General features: G+C 38.8%; 1 protein-coding gene across 1 annotated transcript in view; it reads left to right on the top strand.

Moving 5' to 3' along the window:
• Nucleotides 1-17,712, top strand: part of cdh13 (cadherin 13, H-cadherin (heart)) — a 303,246-nt gene that overhangs the window by 155,867 nt on the left and 129,667 nt on the right. The window lies entirely within an intron of this gene.

Genomic DNA, 17,712 nt, shown 5'->3' with positions numbered 1-17,712 from the left:
ATTATTGGATTTATCTGGACAGCAATATCACACACACACTATGATTGCTTCACTCAAGATGTCTTTTGATCTGCGGTGTAGTGAGGTCGTGTTGATGACATTTACACTGGTGTCCTGAATGGGGTGGTTTTTATGTGTAGTTGTGGTGATGCAGTAAAAAGTGCATTGCACATGTCTTAATGATAAAATCACTTAAAGACAAACATATTTAATAAGAGCACTGAACTACTGCATGCAGTTTTACATCATCACCATGACTTGCAGAGGCACGTCAGCCGATGTCATGGCCTATATTTATTTATTTAACACACCAATCTCACTGGTGGCTAAGTTTTAATGACAGTGTTATGCTGGCAAGCAGCTTCACCTTGAGGACCCATCTCAACTCATCTTGTCAGGCTGTATATAATGAATATTAGATTTCATTCATATTTAAATAAACCTTAATGCTTTATTTATCAAACACTGCATCAGATGTGAATGGAATAGTATTTTGTCGTAAGAAATACAGTACTGTTCAAAGAATAGGCACTAAAAGTAAAGTAAGGATACTTTATGTAATGCTTTTTTATTTATAAATTAACCAGACAAAGTGTTGTAAACAGCAAAAACCTCAATCAAATGAATATCCGGTCCTAATATTCATCCTTTGCCTTTAAAACAGCACCAGTCCTTGGTACATGTTATATCATATATTTTTCAGGTTGTTCCAAGCATCTTGCCACAGTGGTTCTGTGGATTTAGGCTGTCTCGGTGTCTTCTGTCTCTTTGTGTAATCCCAGACTGACTCAGTGATGTTCAGATCAGGGCTGTGTTGCAGGACTTCTTTTGTCTTACAGTTCTGGCTGTATGTTTGGTTGTTGACATGCTGCAGAATGAATTTGGGGTGGCTGATGGTATTGTGTGATGGATAAGAATCTAAACATATAAAGTACCTAAAATGTATGCACAGTAAATAGTACAAAAAGCATGTCAGGATGGCTGTGGCTCAGGAGATGGAGGGGCTTGTCCAATAATTGCAGGGTTGGCGAATCCTCCTGTCCACATGTCAGAGTGTCCTTGGACAAGACACAGAACGGCAAGTTATAATTTTACTTGTTGTTCCTTTTCCCTGCACACAAAGTCTTATGACAGCAAAATGTCAGCTCTGCTCACAATAGTTGTAAACACACTTATATTTAATGACCATAAAGTTGAATCAACACCTCTCTAAAATAAAAACTGAACATTATAAACTTAATGAAGAAGGATTTATTGCTGGACTGTTGAATTAAATTGCAGTAGTTTAAGCTAAGTTTACCAACTAAACTGACAACTGAGTATATATTATAAGTTGTTGAGTTTTTTGACAACTTCCAGCTTATCTGAGGCGGAGGGGCTACTCCCCCATCCCACCTCAATGCTAACATCTCATGGTTCAGTGTCTTAGAATGAATCATTTTGAGGTGTAACTGTCAGAGCCTTTGACAAGACTCTTCACCTCTGGTTTTTACTATAAATCTCCATCTTCTCTCATATTCCCTTGTAAATTTGTCACAGTAGCTTCTTTTTTGGTTCTCTGAGCTGTTATCACTGTTGTTTTTGTTAAGGTGAAATTTGTGCCCTTACTGGGATGGAATATAAATATAATGTATATATAATGAATATAATGCCTTTTAAATGTACAGCATTTTTATTTCAGGAAATTTGCTTTGCTAACATCATGCAACCTTTGTGTGTGTGTAACTGTGTGTGGACTATTTAGTCTTTAAAGCAGGGAAAATTAAGACTCAAATATTTCTTATTCTGTCAGCGTACAGCTGTGGTGTGAATGACTGTCATCCACCATACAATGGTTATATATGACTTGATGCTTGGGTGAGAATTGTGGAGGCGTCCACATCCTGGACAGCCTGTCTGTTGCTGTTAACTGCCAGGTTGTATTCAGCTCTCATTGTTGAATGGTTTCCTACGCTATCCAAAGGATGTGGATTTATATTTCTGCACTATCAACACTGCAATGGTTTTTTTAATGATGGGGCTTTGTGGTAGACCTGCTCTGGACTATTCTGCTCTTACTACGCCTGCTAAAATGTATTTTTCTTAGTGATGCAGTTTCTCCAACTGCCATATTAACACCATATGATGCTTATGAAGAAATTAGCAAAAATCAGTTGCTTCACCCTGTGTGCTCCAGCGGTTCACCTTGAACCTCTTTCTACTTAATTCATAGAAAAAAGTGGCCCTTGTAGCTGAATGCTTAGGGCGCATACCACGCATGCTCTGAGCAGCAAGTCCCCGGTTCGACTCCTGGCCGGTCGGACTATTTGCTGTATGTCATTCCCCTACTTTCTCCCTGAATTTCCTGTCTGTTTTCTTCTGGTTCTGTGTAATGAAGGCCCCAAAAAAATAACTTAAAAAAGTGTCTCCATGTCAAATGTCTCGAGGGCAGGGCAAACAAGTTGTAGCGCACAGATTGTTTGCAGAAATACAGTTGATGTAGTTCACAGTCATGAGGTTAAAAGTAGAAAGGACAGACAGTAAAATGAAAGCGGTAAAACAAAAACCTATAAAGCCTCTCACTATGTTTGTTCTCACATCATTAGTACAGACAGCCAACAGACAAAAACCTTAATCACCAACAGAGCATCACAGATAAGAGGGATCAGTCAACACACAGGCAGAGTTAAGACACACACACACACACACACACACACACACACACACACACACACGCACAGCTTCCCATGGAGACATTTTGAGCGGTTGTCAACGTTATGCTGAACTTGTGTAATGAATTGCTAATGCAGACTTGCTTATGCGATGATATATATTAGGTAAGCAACAACATGTTATTACTGGCTATAGACAGCTAGATAATAGGCTGACAAACGTGCACAGTTGAATCTTGTTAGAATAATGCAGTCAAACAATGAGTGCATTTTCATACTTTGAATCTGTACTGTAACGGGGTTAAAAAAATGAAATGGAATCAAATAGTTAGAAATCTCACTGTAAAGAAGTGATACGAAAAAAATACCAAGTGATTGCTTCTTTTTTCCATCTTTACATTTATGTTTTTTATAATGTGACTTCCTGTTCTAAAAATTCATTGTTGCTTTCACTGTAACTTTTGGTACATTAACCTTTGGTCCTACATGTAACCTCACATGCTAACATTGTGTCTGTCTGTGAGGTTTAGAAGTCCGTGTGTGCATCTGTGTGCATTTCTGTATACCTGTACCAATGAGAAAATTAGTCCACTGGGAGCAAATCAGAAATATGACAAATCCCTAGCAGGAAAATCTCTTATTGGTTTGGCCCCAGTGAGGGCCAGACCTCCCAAAACACCTGAATCATCATTCTGTAGTAGTTTTAGCCCTGACTCTGTTTAGTAGACAAGTTAACTCAGACTTCTGCCAGCTCAGCACCACTACATTTTTAAAAAACTAATTTAACTTTACTGGGATAGATCTGATATCATCCACCAGAGACCCTCTTGCAACTTGGTCTGATATAATTTAATTTGATTTTAAATGCAATTATATTATACTGTATTTTTTGATATATATAGATATATATATATCTCAAGTACACTGAGTAAAGGTTTTTATAATCCACAGCTCTCTGTAAAGTGCTATTTCCTGAGTGGATTATAGCCTTGTTGAATAAACCAGAGTGAGCAAAACAAAATTAACTGAAGTTTATTTTATTTTCACCATGTTGTAGTTTGACAGCTCCTTGGTACTTTAGTTGCCATGGATGCCAGATCTAATTGAGCTCAGCGATAAGATGAAGGATGCAGCTCTGAAGACTGTTTCTTGCATGTGCCTGCAAATCTGTGTACTAAATAGTCTACTTAGCCAACGTGTCAGTTCAGCCTCAGTTATCTGTCTAGTAACAAATCATTTAAAATACATTTAACAACCTGTCAGTTCCCTATAGGCTTCCTGGTCAGTAGTACTAGTAGGAGTAAATTGTTTTGTGTGAGGATGCCACTCAAAAAGCCTCATATCATAGTCAAATAGATAGATGGTCAGACATCCTTCATATCTTTTATTGTTGTCAACAATATTCACAGTAGTTGTAGTCAGTTTGTGGAGTCATATTAACAGAGAAAAACTCAAAGGGGATTTGTCATATTTGAAGGACAAGTAATGAAATGACAGCGATACCAAGAAGCTTCATAAGAGAAGACCTGCCTGCTGCTTCATGGCAAGTTGCAGCTTCAAACACTCAGAGAAAAATACTATAAACCTACAGTAACTGACTTTTTGGGCACTTTGGAGCAGCGGTCCCATCATCATTTAAGTTGATATGGCGGTTTCCTGTTTACACATCCAGCAGATACAGAGCACACGGTCATTCATTTGAGTCGCGTTTCTGGCCATCAGGTGAATGTAAGTCCAATATTTACTCTTCTTTTAGCTCTGTTTTTGATCTCAACCAGCTCCTGGGGGAAATGAATGCTCCACTATGTTGTAGTCACTTTGTCTGACTTCAGTGCTGGGAAGGAAGCGAACAGTAGTTTTATAGAGTTGCTGAAAACAACTGCCTGCTGCGATCAAAAAGGACACTATGAGAGCAGTGAGAGTGAACCAAAACAGTAGAGTTGGAAAAACAAAATAATGAGCTGAAAGACGCTGTAAAGCACGGTAGAGCTGACGAGAACTGCAGAATCCGATGATAATTTTCTTGTGGGTTCATCACTATGAGCAACCCCCTTTCACAGACAAGCAGTCATGTCATCCATTGTTGACATAAAAGTAGTAAGAATAGTATTTCTGTTGTACTATGGTCGGTGTTGAAGCTGCCGATAAAGATGCCCTTTCTTCTAGAAGCAATGTTTAAAAAAATATAGGCCCATTTTTTTTAACTTGGCCTTGTTTTAAAACACACAAGGATTTCAGTGCATAATGATAAATCACTTCAAGACATGCCCACTAAAGACAGGAGGAGCCATGTGAGTATTACCCAAAGGAGTCAGACCACTCGTACAGGTTGCACACGAGGGACAAACAAGCACTCCTCTTCCCCCATCCTCAGTCCCCCCTTTCAACCTTTAGCACCACTGCTAATCTCTATATAGCCCAGTAGAGTATAAATGAAATTATACTGTATGTTAATTTATGTTCATGTGTTTTGTGTCTTACGTGTGTTTATGTGCTTTTTGCAAATAGATATGTTTGCATGTGTGTGTGTGGGTGTGTGGGTGGGTGTATGATCTGGAGCAGCATGGTTTGTGGTTACACAATAGTGGTTGGGCAGCAGGGGAAGCTGTAGGGGAGAATGTCACAGTGCTCTGACATTTCTGTGCAAACTGATAACAAAGGCAGCCAAAGCCTCAGTCTCCTAGCAAGCCCTCTCCTTCCTGTCTGTTTACTCCTCCACTCTTCATTTTTTCTTTTTTCCTCTTTATCTCTCTCATTCTCTTTTGCCTCCATGCCCTGCATTCCCCAGGGGTTTGTGTACACATCATCCTACATTTTCTCCCGACTTGGCCATATTTGCTGTTTCACTATTCTCTACATCGTTGCCCTGTTTATCAACTTTTTAGAGCTACTGATATTGAATAACTGTACTTACTTTTGCCCCACTTCACTAGTTCTTTTCTGATGTTGTTTTGACAGGATCATAACTTTTTTAAGTTTGGGCAGACGTACTGGTGACTTAAAATGATGTCAGTCAACATTTTTTTATTTACTCTTTCAGACTTTAATCAAGAAAACCTCCCAACTGACATTTTTTTCTTTATTATTATTTTATTTTTCATTGAAGAATAAGTAAGGTGTTTTTTTTCTTATTGTCAACAAATGACAGGAAAAGACCAAAAACCAAAGATGTGCTTAATTTTCTCAAAAAAGACTCAGTAATTTATTTTCTAAAATAGTGGGGAACTGTTTATGTTATTAAATATAACTCACTGTAGTTGCATTTGTAGAGGAATATTTTCAGCAGCAGATAAATACACAATTTGCGCTGTAGTGAGTATTAACAGCAGCGGGACTTTCTATGAGTTATCAACATGAAATAAACTATAGTGGCCATGTTGACTGTAATAAAGAAACACTTTACCCACTGCAGCGGTGCGGTGCATGAGTGGGATTTTCACACCAACGCTACATTTGCATTTTTCCACATTGAAATCAACTGCATCATCACTTTTTGGACACTTGCTTACATACAACACATACAGTTTACATGGATTTGTCATCCATGATACTGAAAAAAATATTCACAGTTGATGTTTAAAATTCCATTATCTTTTCCATGATGAAGAAGTTTAGTTGCAGATTTATATGAAAAGTCTGTATTGTCTTTAGGTCACATAATGCTGACAATATTTCAAACAACTGAAGCAAGTATCAATTCATTTATTTAAAAATTTGTGGAATTTTTTACACAATTTGTAGTAAATAGAGTAAATGTTGTCTAAACTATTGTCAAATTATACTTGATCAAGAGAAAAAGATCTCATCCCTGTGTAGGTGAGGTAGCGTTACACTAATACATTTTTCCCACTCCGTCATATCTCAGAGAGCTCTATGTTTCACTCCTCCATTTGTTTTGGGCGTCATTGTGGCAACATCAACAAATCAGTAGCATCACTGAAAGCCATGCATATTAGCAATGGATTCCCAGAGAAAAATCATTTAATCTAAATTTTAGGGATGGAATGGCGTGCTGCTGGAAAATAACTGTGTTAGGACTGTCATGTTTTTTGGTAATTCATGTTTATCTTTCCTCTGCCAACAGCATGCAGACAAGTTAAATCTAGCATCTAGGTGATATATCTTGTGTAATTGGACATGATGTGGTATAAATGAAGATATTACTCATAGCCAAGTCTCTGTTTGTGTTCCAGACTAATTTGTGTTTATATCAGAAGTAATTAAGGCCTGAGCTCCTGCTGTGATGTGAGAGAGGGATGGATCTGGTTTGCCGTTGTGCTCTACTCTCTGCTCTTACACACAGACACACAGCTGGGTATTTACAGCTCGGAGGGTGGGCAGCATGGATAAAAACTTCTATCACATCATATGTAATTTTATAATATGATAGAGTAATACAGTAACACAAAATACAAATATTCTTGAAATCCAATAAAGCTTTTTCACAGACATTGTCACTTGCCATTGCATAAAAAGCACAAGTGTAATTAATAACATAAATGATGACTCTGTTCCATTTAGGTGTTCCTGTACCAGGTTCCTGTATTGTGCATGCTGTCTCTCTGTTATGGCTCACTGAGATACATAAATGGAACAGAGGAATCATCTTTGTTATAGTATTAATTACACATGTGCTTTCCCTGCTGTGACAAGTTAAAGCTGCTGCAAAAATGTCTTTTGCAAAATTAGATAAATTAGATAAAATAATATGGAATGTCTGATTTTGGCCAATCCAGAAAATGAAATACCTATGCAATCAAGGTGGCAAAATATATATATGTTGTCAGTTCAAGACACACTTATACAAAACACACACATATAAGATTATTTGTTTACTGTTCCTCACCCGACTGCACTACCTCTCTCCATAGCCGCTTACCAAGTTCACCCAAGGGGCCCTGTTTTTATGAACCCGTGGTGCAGAGAACAGTCAAGGGGGACACGGTGTGGTGACAATGTTTGTTGGCTCTCATGGCTCCAGCAGATACATGTCAGCGTGGCACTGCTGGAAGCAGGATCAGGAGAAATACATTGTCAGTGGGTGTTTGAGGAGTTGACATCAATCATGACCAATAAAAATCAGCACCTGTGTGCTAATGATGTCATAGGGGAAAGGAGAGAGAGTTGGACCAGCCACTCCCTAGAGAGAAAACTGATACCCTCTCTAGAATAACAAGGTGCAAAAGTGGAATTTGTACAATTTTTCCCATCAATATCAAAACAGAGAAGATTAACAGCCAGAATTCTGCTATAAGCTCATAGTCTTAGCACTTTTTCTTTTGCAAGTAAAACCAGCAGCTATGTGATGCTGTACTTTGGTACAACATTCCTTTGAGCTAAATATTGCAGTCAGCATGCCAACATGCTCCCAATGACAATAGTAACATGCTGATGTAAAGCAGGTATTACGTTCACCATCTTAGTTCAACATGTTAGCATACTAACATTTGCTAATTGGCACTAAACATAACATGCAGCTAAGGCTAGATAAAGAGCCTAAAAAAAGCATACAACTTAATCAAAAATATCAGATAGAACGATATAATTCCACAGGGATGATTAGTTTTGCAGGTATTGGAAAAATTCATTCATCCATCCAGTAGTTGTTGAGAAATATTAGTCTGGACCAAAGTGGTTGACCCTCTAACCAACTAACACTGACATTGTCATCCCAAGACCAACATCTATACTGTGGCTAAAAATCAGTAATGCCTTTTGTTTGAATCATAGGAATGAACCTTGATGAACCTGGATGGCGTCAAAGGAATGTGTCAGATCAGTCTACATTAAAGTATTGTTCACATAAATTGTCAAAAATCTCATTAGTCTCTTAACATGCGCTCACTTGATACACGTCAGTCAAAGACTTAGCTTTACTGCCATTATTAATGATGTGAACATTGTTTTGATGTGCTGAAAATGGATGGAAGTGAAGAAAAACAGGCAAGGGTTTAGTGAATGTTATATTTTGGTCTGTGTGGGTGGAGAGGCCAGAGGCACAAAAACTCATTTTTGACATAAAAAGTGGAGTGTATTGCAACTGACACACTGAAGTACTTCCTCTACAAAAGCACAGTCACATTCACCACAAAAACAAAGACACAGGTGTGGGCCAGAAATCATGAAAATTGTACCTGAGGAGCGCAGCACATGGTGGCCAGACTTGCTTTATGCTGACCACTTGTCTGGAATCATTTGTCACTTGTCTGCACCTGGACCCTGCATATGGTTACAGCATTGTCTAAACTGCAGTCATTAATATGGTCTCTGTCCTGTGCCCCTGTCCTGTTGGTGCCTGGTCCCCCACTGTGGTCCAGACTGCCAGCATTCAGGAGCTTAACACTCAGCAAAATAAAAGGTGAATAAAATCTTTAGCTAGTAGCTAGTGTGGGTACCTTTTGCAAGCTCGGGGAAAGCTAGTAGAAGAATTTGAGGTAAAGGGCTGGTGGAGTGACAACAGTAGTCAGTGGGTGCAGAGAAATCAAAAAAGAGATTAATTCAGGAACTAGATGAAGAGATATTACACCAAAACTGGCAGGTAATTTGTAGCATGATGATGATGATGACGCATTATGGTCTGCGTCTCTACCTTTCTCTCTCTTTCTCTCTCTCACCCTCTCTCTTTCCCTTTGTTAACTGGAGAACAGTCTGTCCAGCACCCTACCAGGTGACCCACTGTCCCACAATGCCTCATTATCAGCTTGTCAGGCTGAGAAAGCCTGGCAAATTAATGTCCAAGGTATCTACTGAGGCTGCTGCCCAATTAGCTCTGGGGCATTGTTGTGTTAGGATAAATTAGTTTTTCCCCCCTTGTACATGTTGCCATTTGGTTCAGTGAAGTAATAAGTCCACCTGGTCAACTTTTATTTTCCTCTAATTACTTGGGGACTCATTTTTAGTCTCAGTGAGTTCCAGTGTCTAAACTGAAAATGATTAGATGGTATGCCAGTGACATTTTCAAATTAAAGATTTTATGCTGAATAGTGACTGATTGAAAGAGTCACATCTGCATTCCAAACACCTCAGTGCAACACGATGTAAGTCCCTATGGCCAGTGGATAGAAATGCTAGCTCCGATCCAGTGAGAGGCTCTTAGGGTATTCACTCATTTATATGCATCTGTTCTCTTTTCACCAGTAAGGCATCATTGATTTTCCTTAGCCTTCTTAACTGAGCTATCTTCTTTTGAATTACCATAGGGAGCGATATGCATTACACCACTGAGAGGAAAAAATTGCATTCTAAATAGGCTTTATTTTCAATAGTGATTTGATCTGAATATATGTGAATAGGATTTTATTTGAATACATTTCTGTGGTTTGGAGTAAATTATTTTGCTCCCTTACGGGCTTTATGTGGTTCAGTGCGTCATTCCAAAGTTAAATAGCGTCAACATCCATCTTTCACTCTCTCAGCCCTCTGTCACTCTTTTTTTCCCTCCCTCCCTCCCCTCTCTCTCTCTCTCTCTCTCTCTCTCTCTCTCTCTCTCTCTCTCTCTCCCCCTCCCTCCATGAATGTTATGTAGATGAGAATTTATTCCTAATTTTAGAGAGAGAGACTTGTGCAAAACTATAAAAACTACTGTATTGTGATGTAATGATGGTGTTGAGAGGATTGGGAATTCAAGGTGAGACAATGGCTCAACTCTTGGCTTCTCCTTTGGTTGTTCCAGTACTTGAGTGCTGCTAATCTGTTAAAGAATTTCTCTTCTCCTTTATCCCTACACAAAGTCCCACATCAGCTCTGGCTTGATTATCTAGCCCTCCCTCTGGTTCGGCAGGGACCTACCCCTCTCCCTAACACACATTCTGAAAACCCTCAAAGTCCAACCAGACAAACCAATCTGTCCCCATTGCCCCATTTCTGCTCCCCCTTCCTGACAAGAATAGACAGCTGTTGCCCCTTTTGAAACCCCCATTGCACTCCAGGTTCTCCAATTTAGATTATTTCCCCTCTTTGTTTCACAAGACTGATCCCAGCCATCTTGGCCCTTCTCAATCGGAAACCAGCTCCTCAAAAGTCAGCACTTTTTAAGCTTTTTCTCAACAGAAAAATGTTTCCAAAGAGAGAACCCCTGAGCAGATATTTCATTATGTGAAAATTATGTAAAGGTTGCAGGTTATGTTGCAGCAGTTATACCAGTTGACACTGTATAATTGAAGGTTAAGGTGACATGTTTTTTCAAGTCTGTCTTACAACAATACTCATATTCCTGTGCATGTACAGTGTCTGGTCTCTGTAGTTGTTCCTCCTGTCCACTGTGGCTCTGAAGAGAAGATTTTGGATGCAATAAACTCCACAGTCCTTATTCCATGTAAAGTGCATTCCAGAGTTTTTAGTATAGAACTCCCTCCTTGTGTTTTTCCTAGTTTGTTGGTCAGTTGGTCTGTCTGTGCACCACTGTGGTCCACAGTGAAATCCATCAACAAATATTGGATAGACTGACATGGAATTTGATGCACACACTCATGGTACCCAGAAAATGGATCTTGACTTGGTGATCACCAAGTTTTTCATCTAGTGCCAGTGGTCAACATTTTCACTTGTCCCAAAACGTGCAATATGGATTTTTATTATTCTTGTGCATTTAGCTGTAAGCGTGGTTGTACACTTGTTTCACCTCAGAGAGTAAAGTTTCTGATCAAAATACACATCATGCCCTCCTTTATTTTTACAATAGCCAAGGTCAGTGTGGTCTAGAGATGTAACCCAGCAATGCTGGCCTCAGATGTGTCCAGTGGTTTTGTTATCTACCCTGATAGAGCAGAGTATATCAGATGAGATTTCTTCCATAATTTCATATACCATAACCACACAACTGAAACTGATCCTAGGTAAGTGCTCACTTAACACTTAACACTCCACTCACTAATAGAATATCCAGATATATAGGTGATAATGATGCAGTCTCACTCCCTTATCATCACATATCTCCATTTGATATCCCTTTGTCTCTCTCTCGTCTTTCAGTTTCAGTTGTCTTTTAGTCAGTAATTATTGCAAAAGTGAAGCCTTAACAGTTGGAAAAAGGAAGAACAGTGTATTTATTGCTTGTTTACTCAAAGGACATCTCAAAGGAGAAAGGAAATGAGGACTTAAACTTTTTTCTTTCTAATGAATGTAGGAATGTCAAAAGGATTCTAATTAAGCTCGTGGTTACCACCAACCTGGCTGACTGAAATGGCCAGGAATGTATTTGTCATGTTTGAATTAGAGTAGTTGTTGACTCACAAACATCCTCACAAAAAGCTTCGTTCTTCTGAGCAGTATGGAACTTCAGTTCTTTCATTAATACGTAGATCTGGGCACAGCATTGAGAATATGATTGGAAGAGACTGTCCTCCATCTAGTCAGCCTGTCTTTCTCCCCCCACACCATCTCCTACTTATTCCAAATTACTGCTGCATCCCGCTGTGGTTGAGTGAATCTGTAATGTACACGTATCACTAAGAATCTATCTTTACTACTCCCACCCTCCTTTCCTCTGTCCTCTTCAGCAACAGACCTGTTTTTTTTATTTATTTTTTTATAGATGACAGTAAGTAGTCCACCACTGGGTATCTGGGCTTTCGCATGGAGAAGCAACAGATCATCTGAAGGCTCTTTGATTGAGTATTGATCTAGGATTGTCAGACAAGCAGAGATGACAAAGTTCGCACATGAGAACAAGGCAGCAGCCTGCTGTGCATTTTCTGCTGTAATCAGTTCTGCGGGGCAAAGCAATGTGTCCATCAGTCAGGAATTACATGGTGTTGTCATCACTGTGGTGAGCTGTGATCATGTGGTCACCACTCCTGTCAAAATGTGTCATGCCGCAGCAACAGTAATGAAATTGTCAAATCCTCAATATCATACCACATGCTGCATATCACCTTTAAGCAAAGGAATGTGTGTTTCATATGCCATTTTACCACTGAGTAATGAAACCATGGACAGAAATCAATAGGAATGGGACAATGTGAAACACAAGTGTTTGAGAAAAGCTCACACAGCAGTAACTACCTGTTATAGGGGTATGGCTGTATTGATAAGAGGTTTGAGATGGGTGTAGCCATGTGAAGTGATGGCAAGATAGATTTTGGTGGGTTTCTTTTCGTCTCTTCATTTATTTCTATTTTCTCTCTGACAGCTTGAAAAATGGTTTAGCAATGAAAATAAAACATATAGAGCTTGATAAAAATAGAATGCTGTCAGAGTCATATTTCCCTGAAGCTTTATAAAAATTGCTTTTTCTGCATTCATTTATCAACAAATGCAGTGGTTTGTTTAGTCCCAAGAGGAAACACTGGTGCAGTATTTATGTTCTAGACACACAGCAGAGAACCTTCTAATTGCCTCTATGAATGCTGTTATGGTTTTGAGCACTAGAGGTAATTTTGGCATCTGAATCGATTCCCTAAAGACTTAGACAGTAATTGAAATGGCAACTCTGGTGAACCCGCGATATTTTATTTATAATTATTGATGGATAAGGGTCATAAATACTATTTCACAGGCTCTTATCTAACAATGGATATCATGAGTTAATTACAACAAAGTTGTCATTATAACAGAATTATAGCTACATTTTGATAAGCAATATAGTCAGAGATGCTGTATTGGTGTTAGTGGAAACAACTGTGACTTTAATATGATCTCACATCTCATATTGCACAAAATTCTTGCAGAAACCATGGAATTTGACTGATCATAAAAAAGTTAGGGATTTGCCCATCGCAATTACAAATGCAACTTGGCAGAGAGGTTGTCTGGTCTGATGGTATTAATTTAAATAATTTATCACAGCATTAAAGAAGTTAAAACATTGAGGTCTGAAGAGATGCAACGATATTCAATCATTGTAATGATCCTAACATTGTGTTTGATAACACAAACCCTGAGTATCCAGAACACAATTGGAAAGTATCCTCATAAATAAATCCTGCCCCTATAATGTTCAGTTTTGTCAGAGCTGAGGTAGAAAGGTGTTGATTTTATTCTGTCATTCTGTTGGCCTTAGAGCTATAGTGTGTGTTATAGTCACACAGAAAGTTTTAATAATAGATTGTACACTGACATTTAAAAGCATGGCTAACAAAAAATATTTGGATAAATTGGAACCTCTTTGGAACCACATAATACAAGCTAAGTACTTGACAGCTGGCTACTGCCCAACAGACTTTGCATGCACAGCGCATTTTAATAACCTGCAGATGCTGCGAATAGATTACGTTTAGCTACATGGACCCATTCAAAATCAACAAGACCTGGCTATGAAATATGTATGACAAATAAATTGCATGTGCTTTAGCATGTATAGCACGTTTAACACGCTACAATAAACTTGCCTTAAGCAAAAAGTTAGCCAGCCAGCTGGGCTACTGACTTTTCACTGAGGCTAAACTCCCATCTGCAAGCAGTGTTGCATTGTTAGGCAGTTGTGAGATGCTAATATATAACTTTACACCACTGTCTTTGGTAATTAATTCAATATGGCTTTAGATGTGACATAATGTTATTTAACATCTGAACGTTAGGGTACCTAAGTTTGTGTGTGACGTGCTGTGCCTCATCAGGCTTGTTTTTTTTTACCCAGTGATTTTCTAGCCGCAGGGCAGGTTACTGAATTGGGTCCACATGTTCACCTGTTTTTTCAGTAAAGTCTTGCTGTTGCTGTCATATTCTCTTCCCATCACCACATGCTGTTCAGTCTCCTCTGGCCATAACATTAATTTGCTTACAGTAGCTGCAATAGTAGATTAATCACACTCTGTGATGCCCCTTGACACCATACGGGATGTGGACAATTCTGTGTGGGATGTCATCTACCTGTGTCCGGTCCGTAAGTACTCTCACTCTTGCTTGGCCCTTTGGTGACAATGAAACAAACTGTTGATTCACTTTTCAAAAGAGAAGCTCGTTCAGGCCTTCCCATGCCATTACAGTGTCAAATTTCTGATGAGGACAATTCAGAAGAGGAATCCGCAGATGATCTCATGTTGAAAATGGCAAAGATCTACACTTTCAGTTTACGTGGCTGAGATAAAGATAGGAACAGCATGTAGTGTATGTACTGCGCTCAGTGTGTCGCAACATTTGCGGGGAAAACTACAGTAATTTTGCCGACTCGACCGAAAACTTTAAACATGACGGACCCTTAAAGCGCAACAACAGTGCAGGGGAAGATGAACTGATGGAATTTCAGTGCCACATATGTTTGCATTTGGAAATGTATTGTTCAGAACACTATTTAACTTGCTTTTCACAGCAAATATTGATAACTGGGATTAATTTATATTTATTAATCCCAAAGTATGTAATTAATTAGATGCATTTTTTTAATCACTTGACAGCCCAAAAATAAAAAAAATTTAAAAATGCTGCTGTTGTTTTAGTGATTCTGACCAAGAGATCTGCTCACTAATTCCTCTGACCTTTGTTGCCTTTTTTCCTCGTAAGTGCGGCATAATTGTGTCCTTAAGGACACATCTCCTTGCTGAACTCTGTATGCTTTACTCTTCTACTCAAGGCCTAGTGACAGAAACTGAACAGGGCAGAGCCAAAAAAAAAATGTCAGCAACTTCAGACTTGACATCCTAAATACTGCATAAGTATTTTTACTGCTGACGCCGAAATAACTTCAAGAGACCTCTTGTGAAATTTCCCAGAGGAAAACTGAAGAGTATGAAGCACATTTGCGAGTAGCTTTGGTACAGACAAGTAACATAACACTGGAAAAAGGACTAAAACTGTGAATTAACTAAATCATCATATAAAACGCCACAGAGGAGGCTCACATTAGGCTCAATGCCAATTAGCAGTATTCATCAGCTATCTTTAAACATTGATACAGCGTAGTTTGGCATAGGTTTTCATTATTTCTGAGACATGTTCACGACTGCTTTTCTATTATCCTAAGGTTCAGCTTCTGTTGAGCTGTTTGTTCTCTCTCCCTATTTTTCACTTGCACAAATTAAAGTACCAGCTTTACTAATGTTTTAGCAAAAACAATCCTCCATCACTTTGCACATATGACGATGTGTCTTTGAAGTCACTCGTGACAACGTGTCACTGATGTAGATCATATGGAAAGGGACTTTATACTAAAAAGCAGATCTTGAAGCAGCTCTGAACGTGACATATGGTCGTTTGAAGCTGAGAACTCATTTTTGGACATCCCCACCACGTTTGATGAGTATAACTACAGCATGCTGCTTTAGCAGTCAGTAAAGTCTTAGTGGATATGTGCATCATGCCATGCTACGGTAAGGAGACTGCTGATTTGTATGCGTTGTGAATGTATGTGTATGAGTCTCTCTCTGTGTACACCTGTATGTGTGGGTTGTATATGTGGGATGTCAAGAAGCGTCTTTGTCTCTCCTGGTTTGACGCCCTTGTCCCATTAATCACAGTGCTGACTGGCCTTCTCAGAGAAGTAAATTACACCAAGTTGCCTCATTCAGTTTTTACCTCCACCCAGAGGAACAATGACTACAAACCTGTAATGAATTTACAGTAAAGATGGCATTTCAAAATAGGTCTATGCCATCCTGTGTGGTAGTATTGCATTCCTGCCAAAGTAATGAAAAATCCATCTTCTGTATATTTCCGCCCACTGTGAATACATATAATATATATCAATATATTTATCTATTTTTCATTTCATTGACATTGATGTAAACAATCGAAAATGTCTAAGGACTCCTGGGTTTAGGTGGTTGTGCTGTATATTTGATGGATCCGGAAATTCAGTCCGCTATGGCTGATATATTCTTGAGTGACATTTTATCTCAGCAATCTCGTTGATCTTAATGAGATTTCTGTCCTTCATTGGTCTGTGTGTGCATCAGTGTATGTGCGTGTCTATGGTGGCTGCGATTAAGTGGAAAAAGAGCTCCTATCAAACGATTTGTTTCTGACAGTGAAGGCTTACAGCTCAGAGGAGGCGGGACCTCTGATGACCTTGGACTGCTGACTAGACTTAGCAGGCTTATGACACTTGCAAGATTTTCTCACTAAAACCTCCTTCAGGTCGATTACTCAAGTCAGGAAACTGAAAAACAAGTCTTCAGTTGAGCAATGCAACATGATCATTAATCAACATTGTTAACAGCTACTTTACTTTTATCTGTCCACATCAAATTAATTAGATGCTTTTATTAACCAACATAAAACCCATAACATTTGCAAAAACATGTGATGAGTGTAAATTCAAACCTTGCTCATTCTTTTTTTTTTTACCCCAAATTACTTGCCAAATGAACAGCAGTACTTAAATAGACCAGAGCTCCAATCTGTTAAAGTGTTCTACATGTCTGTGGTTGTATTGTGATTACTGCCCAGCTGGTATTTAATAGATGCAATGTGCATGCCCTCACAAAAGAACACATTAATGCCTTAACACAATGCTTAACGTCTCACAGCTAAATGCCAAATGAATGTGAGTGTATACAGGCCACTATATTAAGCATGCACTTTTGTCTTGCCTCTAGTTGCATCAGAAGTGAAAGCAAAAAAAGGGGTGAGTGCAGAAGAGGAGCCTGGATCTTCACATTTCACATGGTTATTGTGTTTTTAGAGTTAGCTGCCTTTGATGGAACATGGCTTTTATACAGCAGGTATTCTGAGATGAAATTTTTTGATATGGATCTGTATCGTCAAAATGGGCCCTTATCTCTGCCACTGAAGATCTTACAGCCTCCGCTTTCTGTAAAGGTTGTTTAGAATTTCTGCTTGTTGAAGAAAACAGGTAAACCATGTTCTCCAGGAGCAAAAATCTAAACTTACAACAGAGAAGTGGTGCAGTAATTTATGAATATGTCAAAACATTCTGTATTTATAAACATAGAATGAATAGCAAGCAATCACTCATAAAGCTGTAAGTTACCATGTTTTTTAATGGCAGGGACAGCCGGGAATAAAAATAGAGAGGAAAAGGTAAATCATGCCTCATATTCCATAAAAAGTCAATGTTGTGGACTACTGTTGATAGAAATGACACAAGAAGAAACGGAGTGAAACAGAGAAGCCAGATTCTAGTTCTTCAGTATATTTTACACTGCACTGCACACCAGACTCCCAC

Source organism: Seriola aureovittata, chromosome 10 (genome assembly GCF_021018895.1).
Source record: "Seriola aureovittata isolate HTS-2021-v1 ecotype China chromosome 10, ASM2101889v1, whole genome shotgun sequence".
NCBI classification, from domain to species: domain Eukaryota; kingdom Metazoa; phylum Chordata; class Actinopteri; order Carangiformes; family Carangidae; genus Seriola; species Seriola aureovittata.
Note: the sequence above shows the minus strand (reverse complement) of the source record. Positions and strands in the feature narration are given on the sequence as shown.